This window comes from Arachis ipaensis, chromosome B01 (genome assembly GCF_000816755.2).
Source record: "Arachis ipaensis cultivar K30076 chromosome B01, Araip1.1, whole genome shotgun sequence".
Lineage (NCBI taxonomy): Eukaryota > Viridiplantae > Streptophyta > Magnoliopsida > Fabales > Fabaceae > Arachis > Arachis ipaensis.
This window is the reverse complement of record NC_029785.2, coordinates 29,528,328-29,542,563: the sequence shown is the minus strand read 5'-3', so window position 1 is coordinate 29,542,563 and position 14,236 is coordinate 29,528,328.

Sequence of the window (14,236 nt, the reverse complement as noted above, 5' to 3'; positions counted from 1 at the left end):
ATTACTTGAACGATCCAGTGCACTTGCTGGTTCAGCTATACAAAGCGTGGGGATTCATGCACCAATAACCAACCCAAATCTAGTTTGAAAATATGGAGTCAGCTAGTGAACAGGTTTTTGAATTAATACTTTCCTCCAAAGAAGCTTACCCAGCTAAGACTGGACATCCAACACTTCAGACAAGGGGATAGTGCCCCACTGAAATATTTTCAGAATGGGTGCAATTAGACATCTTCTATTATGGGCTCACAGATGTGTCTAGAATATCTTTAGATCACTTTGCTGGTGGTTCTATACACATGAGGAAGACGATTGAGGAAGCTCATAAACTTATTAAGATAATTGCCAGCAACCAGCATCTGTACTCAGCCAGTGAGACTTCAATGAAAAGAGAGGTCAAGGCAGTATCTACTATATTTAACCCTCCTGAACAAAATGGCCCATTAACTCAACAACTGCACTCCCTTGCACAACAGTTGTTAGAATTGCAAGAGGCTGTGCAAGAAACTCAAGCTTCCAACAGGAATATAGAGACACAGCTGAGTCAAGCTAGACAGCAATTATCTAAATAGATAAAGGAAGAGTGTCAGGCTATCCAACTGAGAAGTGGAAGGACCCTGAACACCCAGCCTCAAAACAACAGGAGACAAGGGGAAGAGAAGTTAAAAGAAGACGAACAGACTATAGTGCAATGCAACTCTGAGGGTGTTGAATGCTCAGGGAGGAGTGCCATTGGCGTTCAACGCCCAGAAGGGGATACTTCTGGAATTGAACGCTAGGAGGGGGCAGTGAGGGCGTTGAATGCCCAAGCAGGGGTGATCAGACACGTACGAGTGCTGAGAACACCCCTCCTAAGCCAGCTAGTAACCCCTCCTCAAGCACTATGGGTACTCGGCCTATATCAACTAAGGCTGATAAGTACAGGACCAAGATGCCATTTTCCCAGAAGCTCCGACAAGTAGAAAAAGATAAACAGTTTGCCCATTTTATAGACTATCTCAAGACACTAGAGATCAAGATCCCTTTTGCAGAAGCTCTTGAACAGATACCATCTTATGCTAAGTTTATGAAGGACATATTAAGTCATAAGAAGGATTAGAGAGAGGTAGAAACAATCTTCCTCACTGAAGAATGCAGTGCAGTGATCCAAAAGAGCTTACCAGAGAAGCTTCAGGATCCAGAGAGCTTTATGATACCATGCACCCTAGGGGATGTCTACACAAGGACATCCCTATGTGATCTTGGAGTAAGCATTAACCTGATGCCTACATCATTAATAAAGAAGCTCTGCTTAACTCAAGAAGTCAAGACAACTCGCATATGCCTTCTGATGGGTCTGTCAAGTTTCCATCAGGTGTGGTTGAAAACATGATTGTTAGGGTTGGACTCTTTGCCTTCCCCACTGATTTTGTGGTGCTTGAGATGGAAGATCATAAGAGTGCATCCCTCATTTTAGGGAGACCCTTCCTGGCTATAGGAAGAACCCTCATTGACGTGCAAAAAGGGGAAGTAACCCTAAGAGTCAATGAGGATAAATTCGTGCTGAATGCTATTAAGGCCATGCAGCATCCAGAGACCGCAGAGGAGTGTATGAGTATTGATATCATTGACTCCTTGGTGGAAGAAGTGCATGTAGTTAAGAGACTCGAAGAAGATCTGGATGACATCTTTTATTATGCCAAGCCTGACCTGGAAGCGCCAGAAGGAACTATAAAGACTTTAAAAGCTCCTAAAGAGGAGGCTAGGCCTCCCAAACTCGAGCTCAAGCCGTTGCTATCATCCTTGAAATAAGAATTTCTAGGGGATGGGGACACTCACCCTATGATTATAAGCTATGTTCTAGAGCCATAGGAAGAAGAAGCACTACTCAGAGTGCTGAAGACGCACAAGACAGCTCTTGGGTAGACCATAAGTGACCTTAAGGATATTAGTCCAACCCGATGCATGCACAAAATCCAGCTGGAAGATGACTCCAAACCAGTGGTGCAACCACAAAGGCGACTGAATCCAGCTATGAAAGAAGTAGTGCAAAAAGAAGACATAAAACTCTCAAAGGCTGGGATTATCTATCCTATTTTAGATAGCCCTTGGGTGAGTCTTGTCCAAGTTATACCCAAGAAGGGAAGAATGACAGTGGTTCATAATGAAAAAAATGAACTGATTCCCACAAGAACAGTTACAAGGTGGCGTATGTGTATTGATTACAGGAGACTTAAGAACGCCACAAGAAAGGATCATTTTCCTTTACCATTCATAGATCAGATGCTAAAGAGACTAGCTGGACATGCATTCTACTGCTTCCTAGATGGATATTCAGGTTACAATCAAATTACCGCAGATCCTCAGGATCAAGAAAAGACAGCATTTACATGCCCATATGGGGTGTTTGCTTACAGAAGAATGCCATTTGGCCTATGCAATGCACCTACAACTTTTCAGAGGTGTATGCTCTCTATTTTCTCTGATATTGTGGAGAAGTTCCTTGAAGTATTCATGGATGACTTCTTTGTCTTTGGAGATTCATTTGACTCCTGCCTTGACCATCTGGCCCTAGTTCTAAAATGATGCCAAGAAATAAACCTGGTTTTAAACTGGGGGAAAATGCCACTTCATGGTAATTGAAGGAATTATTCTTAGACATCGGATTTCAAACAAAGGGATAGAGGTGGATCAAGTTAAGGTGGAAGTAATTGAGCGATTAACACCACCTACTAATGTTAAGGCAATCAAAAGTTTTCTGGGACATGCAGGATTTTACAAGAGGTTCATAAAAGATTTCTCGAAAATAACAAAACCCCTGTGCAACTTATTAGCCATGGACACTCCATTCATTTTTGACAAGGAGTGCATGCATGCCTTTGAAACTCTGAAAGCCAAGCTTATCACTGCACTCATCATCTCTGCACCCAACTGGGACCTACCATTCGAACTGATGTGTGATGCCAGTGACTATGCTATTGGCGCAGTTTTGGGGTAGAGACAAGACAAGCTCCTGCATGTCATTTACTATGCCAGTCGTGTTCTAAGTGATGCACAAAAAAACTATACTACCATAGGGAAGGAATTACTTGCAATGGTTTATGCCATTGACAAGTTCAGATCTTAGTTAATAGGGTCTAAGGTCATTATCTATGCTGACCATGCTTCTCTCAAATACCTCCTCACTAAGCAGGACTCTAAGCCAAGACTGATAAAATGGGTGCTTCTTTTGCAAGAATTTGATATAGAAATCAGAGATAGGAAATGATCTAAAAATCAAGTGGCTAACCACTTGTCTTGGATTGAACCAGTAACAGGGACTTCCCCTCCCTCTATTGAAGTATCTGAAACCTTTTCAAATGAGCAACTCTTTGTAATTCGGACAGCCCCTTGGTTTGAAGACATTGCAAACTACAAAGCCATAAGGTTCATCCCCAAGGAATATAGTAGACAACAAGCAAGAAGACTCATACATGATGCAAAGTACTACTTGTGGAATGAACCATATCTCTTCAAGAGATGGTCGGACGGTATAATCTGCCGATGTGTGTCTAAAGAGGAGGGACAACAAATCATATGGCATTGCCATGGCTCAAATTATGGAGGACACTTTGGAGGTGAGCGAACAGCCACCAAGGTCTTTCAGAGTGGCTTTTACTGGCCAACACTCTTTAAGGACGCCCGAGAGTTTGTCCATAACAGTGACAGTTGCCAACGGGCTGGCAATCTCCCTCATAGTCATGACGTGCCTCAGTAGGAGATCCTAGAGATTGAGCTATTTTATGTATGGGAAATAGATTTTATGGGACCTTTCTCACCTTCATTCTCCAACATTTACATTTTTATGACAGTAGACTACGTGTCTAAGTGGGTTGAGGTAGTCGCATCACCCACTAATGATGGCAGAGTAGTGATGAAGTTCCCCCGGAAACACATCTTCAGCAGGTTTGCTGTCCCACGAACACTGATTAGTGATGGAGGCAGTCATTTCTGTAACAAACAGCTTGACTCTATTCTGCACCATTATAGCGTTCGCCATAGAGTGGCAACTCCATATCACTCGCAGACAAATGGACAAACTGATGTCTCCAATAGAGAACTAAAGAAAATCCTGGAAAGAACAGTAAGCACCTCCAGAAAGGATTGGGCAAGGAAACTTGATGATTCTCTCTAGGAATATAGGACAGCCTTCAAGACCCCTATAGGAACATCACCATATCAATTGGTCTATGGGAAGGCATGTCATTTTCCAGTGGAACTAGAACATAAGGCCTACTGGGCAACCAGATTCCTCAACCTTGATCCTAAGGCAGTAGGAGAAAAAAGGTTACTCCAGCTGAATGAGTTGATTTAATTCCGACTTGCTGCATTCGAGAATGCAAAAATCTATAAAGAAAGAGCCAAGAGGTGGCACGACAGGAAGATATCTTCCAGAGTTTTTGAACCAGGCCAGAAAGTCCTACTCTTCAACTCTAGACTCAAGCTATTTCCTGGAAAGCTCAAGTCACATTGGACAGGACCTTTTGTGATCACTAATGTGTCACCCTATGGACACATAGAACTCCAAGGTAAACACTACAACAAGAGGTTTACTGTTAATGGACAAAGAGTCAAACATTACCTTGGGGACAACATTGAGCAAGAAGGCTCTACACTGCTACTAAAATGAGTACAGTAAAGTCCAGCTAATGACAGTAAAGAAGCGCTTGTTGGGAGGCAACCCAACGATTAGTAGTATATTATCGTTTTCTATTCCCTTATTTTCATTTGATTTCATTTTTTTTCTTCAATTTTAATTGATTTTCATAGTAATTTGTTTTCTAATGTTTGTGATCATGTATACCTCTTAGAACAGAGATAGAAATATTCAGAATGGAAAACAGACCACCCTGGGGGAAGCCCCTTGCTGTTGTTGAATGCCAGACAAGGGGAAGGATGGGCGTCCAACACCCAATAGGGAGGAGCATTGCTGGCATTGAACGCCAGGGAAGGACCACCTTGGGGTGTCCAACTCCCTACTTGGAGCAAGAAGTTGGCGTTGAACGTCAGCTAGGGAGCAATGGTTGGGCGTTTAACGCCCAAAGGGGGATGGAAAGCTAGCGTTAAACACCAGTCAGGGAGCAATGGCTGGGTGTTCAACGCCCAAAGGGGGATGGAAAGCTAGCATTGAACACCGGCCAGGGAGCAATGGCTAGGCATTCAACGCCCATGTGGAGCATAATCTTGGCGTTGAATGCCAGAATAGGAGTATTTTGGGCGTTCAACGCCCCACAAGGGTAGGGAGGTTTGACTTTTTCAATCCATATCTTTTCCAAATCTTATCTTTTTAATCATCTTTTTTAAACAAGAATCTTGCAAGCATTATCTTTTAATTTCAATTTCTTTTCAAAGTCTAAAATCTTTTCAAATTTTTCTTAATTATTTTTGAAATCTTTTTCAAAATTTCAAATCTTTTTCAATTCTTTTTCATATCTTTTGTTAAACTTTCAAATCTTTTTCATACCTTTTAATACTTTATATGTTATCTTTTGTTTTATCTTTTTCATATCTTTAATGCTTTAACAATTTTAAATCTTATCTTTCTTATCTTTTACCAAGGATTAAATCATATCTTTACTATCTTTTATTTATTTAATTTTCGAAAACTACCCTCACGCCCCTATATATATCCCATTTGTTCCACACTAACTCCCTCATCCATCCTCCATTCGAAATTTTTTCCTCTTTTTTGTCTTCCTCTTCTTTTTCTTTTTACTCAAGGACGAGCAAAACTTTTATGTTTGGTGTGAAAAAAGCCTTGCTTTCTCCTTCAGTCAAACTCCATGGCTCCAAAGAGTGGAAAATCCACATCAAGAAGCAAGAAAGAAGACGACCTACCAACACCAATAGTTGTCTTCAAACCTTACAGATTCTACACCAAGCAGCATGAAGAACATTATTATAAAATAATGTGTAAGAAACAGTGATCCTGGAAGCCAGATTCGAATTGAAAGAAGATGAGTACCCGGATATTCAAGAACAAATTCGAATGAGAGGCTGGGAAACTCTGGCCAACCCTATAACCAATGTTGGAATAGTAATGATCCATAAATTCTATGCAAATCTGTGCATGACAGAAAAGCAAAAGAAAGATGGACAAGGATTCCATACATTTCGTACCATGGTCCAAGGAAAGACTCTCTATTTTCATCTTGACAAAGTGAGAGAGATCTTTAAATTACCCCCACGAAAGGATGACCCAGAATCCTTTAATAGGAGGGTACAAGCCAATCCAAAGCTGGATCAGGTTCTAGAGGATATATGTCTTCTTGGAACTCAATGGATCAATGACACAAAAGGCAAACCAAACTAACTGAGAAGAGTGGACCTCAAACCAGTTGCTAGGGGTTGACTGGACTTCATTGGGCATTCCATACTCCCTACTAGCAATCGATCTGAAGTTACTATTAAAAGAGTTGTGATGATTCACTGCATCATGATGGGGAATGAGGTAGAAGTTTACCAATTGATTCCCATTGAACTGTACAAATTTACAAATAGGATGTCAACTCAAGCCAAATTGGCCTTTTCAAACCTTATCTCTCGCTTGTGTAATGAGGCTGGAGTCCTGATTAACAGAGACTCATGTATCTCAATAGACAACCCAATTACCAAGGAAGTGATGGAAAGTTCCAGAACACTAGACGATCATCCCAAAAGGAAGACACTTGAGCCTCAGTAAGAACAGAGCAACCCTCCAATTGAATATTAGACTCAGCTGGCAACATCTATTGCACAATTGCAATCCACTTTAGATCAATTGAGAGAGGAGCAAAAGGACCAATCTTGCATGCTTTGCAAACTGGTTAAGGAACAAGAGAAGCAGGGGCGTGAACTAGAAGAGCTGAAGCGTCAGAAATTATCCCCTGAAGAGAATAATAACCACCATAACTAAGGTGGTTGAGTTTCATCCTACCTAAGTCTTACTCTAGTATTTTATTTTTCTGTTTTTCAATTTGAGAATTTTATGATCACTATTAGGATTTTAAATTTTTATTTAGTTATTTTTCTTCTATCAATTAGGTATAAAATATTCCTCTTATCATTCCATTGAACTTGAATAAAATTTTGATTTTTTTAGAAGAAGTAAAGTACAAGAAACTCGAGTTATATAATAAGAATAGTCCAATTATTTGAAGTGGTGGCATTACTTTTATTTTCTGAATACATGAATCAACAGTGCATATTTGATGTTGGAGTAAAGTGTGTTGGCTCTTGAAAGAATGATAGAAAAGATGAAGTATTATTGGTAATCTGAAAAATCCAAAATATTTTTTATTCTTGAAGCAAGAAAAGCAGTAAAAAGAAAAAAAAGAGAAAGAGAAAAGCGAAAAAAAAGAGAGAGAGAAAGAAAAAGAAAAAGACAAAAGCCAATAGCTCTTAAAACCAAAAGGCAAGAGCAAGGATCCAAGGCTTTGAGCATCAATGGTTAGGAGGGCCTAAAAGAAACAAAAATCTTGGCTTAAATATTTCAAATGAGCTCCTTCCCCTAACTAAATGCTTGTGGTGTGAAGGTGTCAAGCGAAAAGCTTGAGACTGAGCAATTAAAGTCGTGATCCCAAAAGCAAGAGAGTGTGCCTAAGAACTCTGGACACCACTGGCTGGGAATTCTAGCAAAGCTGAATTACAATCCTAATGGGTTCACCCAGTTAAGTGTCTGGTGGTAATACGGGAAAAAAAGACGCTTAGGGTCACGGTCAGGCTCAAAAAGAAGCTGTGTTCAAGAATAAAAAAAAACTAAACTAAGAGAATCAATAATACTATCCGCATTCTGAATTTCTAAAGACGCTAATACTTCTGAGCTTCAAAAGATAGTGAGATGCCAAAACTGTTCAGAAGTGACTAGTTACTAGCCCCGCTAATCAATTGGAACTGAGCTTCATTGAGAACTCTGAGATTTATTGTATCCTTCTTTTCTTTTTAATCCTACTTTGTTTTTGGTTTCTTGAAGACAAGCAATAGTTTAAGTTTGGTGTTCTGATGAGCGGATATTCCACGCTTTTTGGCATCATTTTCATATTGTTTCAGTTATGTTTTGTTTAAGTTTCATTATATTTTCATAGGTTTTAGTGCAAAATTCACATTTTTTTAATTCTACTTTGAGTTGTGTTTTCTGATGATTTCAGGTAATTTCTGGCAGAAATTGAGGAGTTTTGGCAAAGTCCGATTCAGAGGCAAGGAAAGCGTAGCAGATGCTGTTAGACTCTGACCTCCCTGCACTCAAACAAGCATTTTGGGAGATACAAAGATCCTAATGATGTGATCTCAACGGCTTTGGAAATCTAACATCCAGAGCTTTCCGAAAATATATAATAGTCTATATTTTGCTTCGAAGGAGCCTGCCCATATTGGGCGTTGAACGCCCAAGAACTACCCCCTTTCTGGCGTTCAACGCCCCAAAGGAACTCAAGCCAGCGTTGAACACCCAAACACCCCCTTTGGGGCGTTCAACACCCACCAAAAAGTATAAGGTAGCATGGATCCACCCCCTAATGGGCATTTAACGGCCATTCCTCAAGTTGGACGCCAAGCTCAGCCCAAGTACTCAACCAAAATGGGCCCAAGAGTGGACTTTCGCACGTTTAGTCTAGTCTATCATACTTTTGTACTTCTTAGTTATTAGGTTATTATATATAGAACAAATATCACCATTGTTAGAGATCTTTTGCCCTTTTGCATGTTTTACTATTACTTTCTGTAAGCTATGAGCAACAAAACCTCCTAAGTTAGGGTTAGGAGCTCTATTGATTCTCATGGATTAATAACATTACTGTTTCTATTTCAATATGTCTGATTCTATTCTCTTATGTATTCTCGTTCTTTATCTCATGAATCGAGGATGAACCATGATATTCATCCTTGTTCTACTTGGGTTCCGTGCGAGTTCTGACCCGGATAGCATTGAGCTAAAGTTAGAGATTGCATTGCAGATTCCAAGAGCTTACTTGGGTAATTTTGGATATGTGACATAAAATTCCGTTGACCGTGGATTATTGAGCTCTCTGTGGCATTAAGGCTAGAGTCAGAGAAGAAGCATTCCCTGGTCCAGAAGATCCGACCTTGTCTGTGGCGTTTTGAGTAGGATCATAAAGGGGAGTGGATTGCTTAGGGCTTCATCTTCGGCCATAGTGGGAAGCCATGAGTTAACTTGAGAGGACGTGAGTTGCTCGGATATGGTGGACTGCTATGGTTTAGAAGAGATTAACTTGATAAGAGGACATGAGTTAATCACGTACGGCTGCCATTGAAGGAATCAATCGTTATTGAGGTAGACAGTAAGAAAAGTTAATCCAGAAAGAATACGCATCTCTGAAGTCTTAACTGAATATCTATCACTTCACACCATCCTGGTATTTCGTTCTTTACTATTTCAAACAAACAACCATATTTTCTAATCACTTGACTAAGACCTACAAGATAGCCATTGCTTGCTCAATCTGACAATCTCCGTGGGATTCGACCCTCACTCACCTAAGGTATTACTTGGACGACTCGGTGCACTTGCCGGTTCATCTGGGTGAAACTTGCGGAGTTCAATTTCGCGCACCAATCTCCTAAGAATATCATAATGTGTATTATTAACGATAAAGCAAGCAAGCAGAGTAATCTTAAAAGCTTTAGAGAATGTATACTTAATTAAAGAACTTTATAATTCTTTTCCATAAGGTACTTGGTGGAAGATGAGAGAATAGTGCAAAGATAATTTATATTGTGGAATGATAAGAAAGAAAAAAAGAAGAAAGAAAAGAAAAGGAAATAAAAATATTAAAGAAATCTCTGCTACATGAGAGCAGCGCACAGAAAAAAAAAAGAATGTATTAACTAAAGGGATCCTTGCCACAGGAGGGCAGGGCACAGAAAAGAAAAGAAAGAAAGAACGAAATAAAAAGGAGATAAGTAGAGATATTGTTTGGCATTGAGAATGAGCTGAGATAATTGTTTACTTGCTGAAAATGAGCAGAGATATGGTAGTGAGTCCACCAAGATTTGCTTTCCAGAGATGCATCGGCCAATCCAGGGGATGGTCACACCTGTAAGACAGAGGTTGCTTACAAAGGTTATCAATACATACATTGGCTAGAGAGAGCCTCACCTGTAAGACCGAAGTTGCTTACAAAGGTTATGTTTGCATACATCGGCTCAGGAGAGTCGCACCTGTAAGACAGAGGTTGCTTATAAAGGTTATGACACTGCAAGCCAAACTCAGATAAAGGTTGCTGAGTTGAGTCGGGAGCGGGTCAAAACCGACAGATGAGCTTATTACCTGCACTAGGATAGACATGCATCATAATTGTTTGTGCATATTTTCTATGAATTATGTATTCTATGATTGTATATGTGTTGTTCTTGTTTCTCTTTATGTTCTTTAGTTATTATGTTTGTTGCGTGTTTTGGTTGTTGCTGACTGGGTATAGTATTAAAATAGACTTAACTAACTATCCCGACCTTACTAAGAACTCTCCCGCAGTTCTTACCCCTGCTCTTCCCCCTTTAGATGGAAACAGGAACTCTAGTTAAGATCACCCCTATAGATACGAGGACCTAGAGAAGGATATGAAGGTGATAGAGATCTCGCCTTTTGGCTGCAATGATTGATTAGAGACAGTAAGAGTTGGTAGCATGTTTTGGGTAGTGCCTTCAGTTTAGCGTAGGAATTTTGATTTAGTCTCTCATTTTTGGATTGATACATCAAGAGATTAGGAGTTGTAAAGACTGGCTAGGTTAGTTCGGGTTCCAGAATAGGGGATTTCTTTATGGGCCAAGGCCCAGAGCGTTATATATATAGTAATAAGCAGTATAAGTTGGTACACTGACTTGACTTCTGTATGACTCTTATTTATAATGTTTGTAATGTACATTATTATATTTATCTTGCTTGCTGCTTTATTCATTGGTTTTCGGTAATTCTATATGTGAATGTTTAAGTTTTCCAAAACCGACCGTTTTGTACAAAGATTTTCACGTATAAAGGAAAAAGTTTTCCAAGAAAAATCGATCTCGTGCTAATACAATTACAGGTTTAATAATAAATATTTAGTTAATTTTTAGGAAAGCAAGTTAGTGACGCTTGATTTTCAGTATGATCATGATGTACTGAAATTCGGGTCATTACATTGTGTTGCTTCGGACAATGTTGGTTTTATTATTTTGTTTTAAAAAATTTGGTTTATGATTATGTTTATTACATATTTATAGTTATAAAGACTTTAATGTTTGTAAATTTAGAAAATAAACTTTTTTCCTCACTAGGTGGGATGGGGCGAGCCAGCCTACCTAATGGCGGGCTTTTGGAGGAGGCAGGGTGAACTTTCCCGTTTGCTACCCCCTACTTCCAGGTCCTGTTACACTACAAGAAATTATGATAATAGCGACTGATTTTAGCGACTGAAAAATTGGTTGCTAATAGCGACTGATTTAGTGACCGGTATAAAATTTCTAGGACCAGAAAAAAATTGGTCGCTAAATTATATTCAGTGACCAATTTTAGCAACCAACAAAATCGGTCACTAATAACAACCGAATTAGCGATCGATAAGTTTATTATACAACCAGAATAAAATCGGTCGCTAAATCGGTCGTTCTTTTTTAATTTAGTGACCGAATTAACAATCAAAATAAGAGAATAAATGACTTTGGAATTTTTTGTCACAAACTCAGTCGTTATTTTTTAATTTAGCGACCGATTTTGCAACTGATAGAGAAAGGGTGAAAATTTGTTTGGCCGATAAGGCAATGGTCACTAAATCGATTGCTAATTGTTAAGATATCGACCGACTTTGGCGATCAAAAAATTGGTCACTAATAGCAACCGAATTAGCGACCGATAAGTTTATTATACAACTTGAATAAAGTTTATTATACAACTTGAATATAGTTGTTCATGAATTATTTTTACCATATTTCAGTCTAAATTGTGGATCACAAATTTGATATATTTAAGAATTTTTAAAATTTTAAATCTATATTTTTATGTAAACATTGTGAATATTTTTGGTATTTATTTAAAAAATTGATCTATGTTTGATTCTTTTTATATTTTGTGGAAATATAATTATTTATGAATATTAAGTTTTAGAACAGGAACAACGACCGATTTAGATTTTTAGTTTCGGAATTAGCGACTAATTTGGCAACCGATTTTAGATTTTCAAATCAGGCATCGGCGACTGGTTTAGTGACTAATTTCATCGGCAACCGATTTAGCAACCGAAAAGTTAGTCGCTAAATAACAACCAACTTACTCAGCAATATAGGTTATGTTCTGATAATTTCTTGTAGTGTTATGTTCCTATCACTAAGTATTCTATTAGAAATATTATCATAATTAGCAATCCAAGATTATACATAAAAAAACTTGAAATATTTCTAGCAAGTTGTCAAAAACATCAACAAGACATTACATTATACGATCTAATGATACACAAAAATATGTTCAATGTCTATAGCATCAAACATTCAAAATCGTTTCATACATGATTATTAATTCATGAGAGAGTGTGCAAATTATTGCTAATTCATTTTTATTCTACTCTAGAAAAATCAAAATTACAATTATAAGTGCATATGATTTAAATTAGTGACTTACACCAGAGATACTTTCACATTTTATAATAGGCATACATTACTCATTTAAACTCAAAACAACAATTATTTATACAAATCCTAGGATCCTTAAAACTAGTATGTGCCAAATAAACAAACTAACAAAAAAAAGTCAATTTTTACAATAAAATAATAGAAAAATCCTATAGCAATGGTCACAATAACTTCTATTACTTTTTAGAAAGTTGAAATAGGTATATTATCAATCTCAAAATTTAGACAATTTTATGTATCAACTTAATTCTCACATAATAGCACCCAAAATTATGAATCCAATAACCTAAAATCTGGACAATTGTACAATTCAATATCACATGAAAGAAAAAAAGTAAGTCAAATTCACGAAATAGTAAATAAAACAAAAAAAAATTGCAGAATCCTCACCTTATTATGCATCAAAATGGCGCAATTAGGCACCAACTGATCCTTATACACCTTTTGCATGGCACCTCCAATCCCACTAATAAGACCAATCCAAATAAAAATTAAGTAACTAATTAAAATTCAGAGTTTAAAACGAAATCAAATTAGGGTTTCGATACTTTCAATTTTAGACTAATTAAACAAAACAAGTTACAGGTAGACAATGTAAACCTTGTGAAATTAGCGAATAATTAGTCAATAAATTAAATTTTAATATAGAAAATTAAAAATATAAATCTAATATTAAAATAAGATAGAGCTCGTTAAAACGAGAATTTTGACACCAATTTCAAAGAATTTGGCCTAAGATTGGGCTGAACGGGCCGAACCGGACGAACCTAGTCCAAAATGGGTCCAAGGCTCAATCCAGCCCATAAGATTTAGGCAAAAACAGCTTCTCTTTCACCCCTCTCCTCATTCAACGTTGCAGACCTTGTGGGAAAGGGGGAAAGAAAGACAAACCCTTGTTCATAATTTCCAACCACCGTAACTTTTGATTCGGAGCTCCGATCGCCGTACCGTTTGCGGCCACGCGTCCGCAGTGACGAGCTCTACAAAGCCTGGTACCTTTCAAGGTAAGGAAATCATAAACTCAGCCCTTATTCTCTCTTCTTCAAATCTGAAATGTTAGGATTTTTGGTGTGGTAAGATGTTGGTTAAATTGATGTTATAGGATCAAATTGACTTGAGGAATTGGTGGGCTTTGGTTTGATTGAGACACATACAAGGTAAGGTTTGTCAACCTTAGCCAATTTCAGTTCTAGTGTCTTAAATTGTTAATTTTGAGTATGTATGATGATATATGTGAAATTAGGTGTATAAGTGTACATGTTGGAGCTTGAATTATGAGCATTGGAACCTTGTGGAAGTTGGATATTTGAGCTTTGATGATTTTGGAAACTTGAGGGCCTGTGTTGGTTGGTGTTTTGCCTTGGACAACATGCGGAAATCAATCAAGATATGGTTTAGGTTTCGCGTATTTAATATGTAATACCCTGTGGAAACTTAGGCAAGAGAACTATAGGATAAGTTGAAGTGGTTAAACGAGTTAAATGATTAGTCTTCTTAATATTGATGGATAAATGGATGTTGGACATGTGTTGAGGAATATGGTGAATTTATGATGTTTCTTGGTGTTTGGTCATAATTGAGCAATTGACAATGTGAGTTGAATGTAATATATGTAATATAT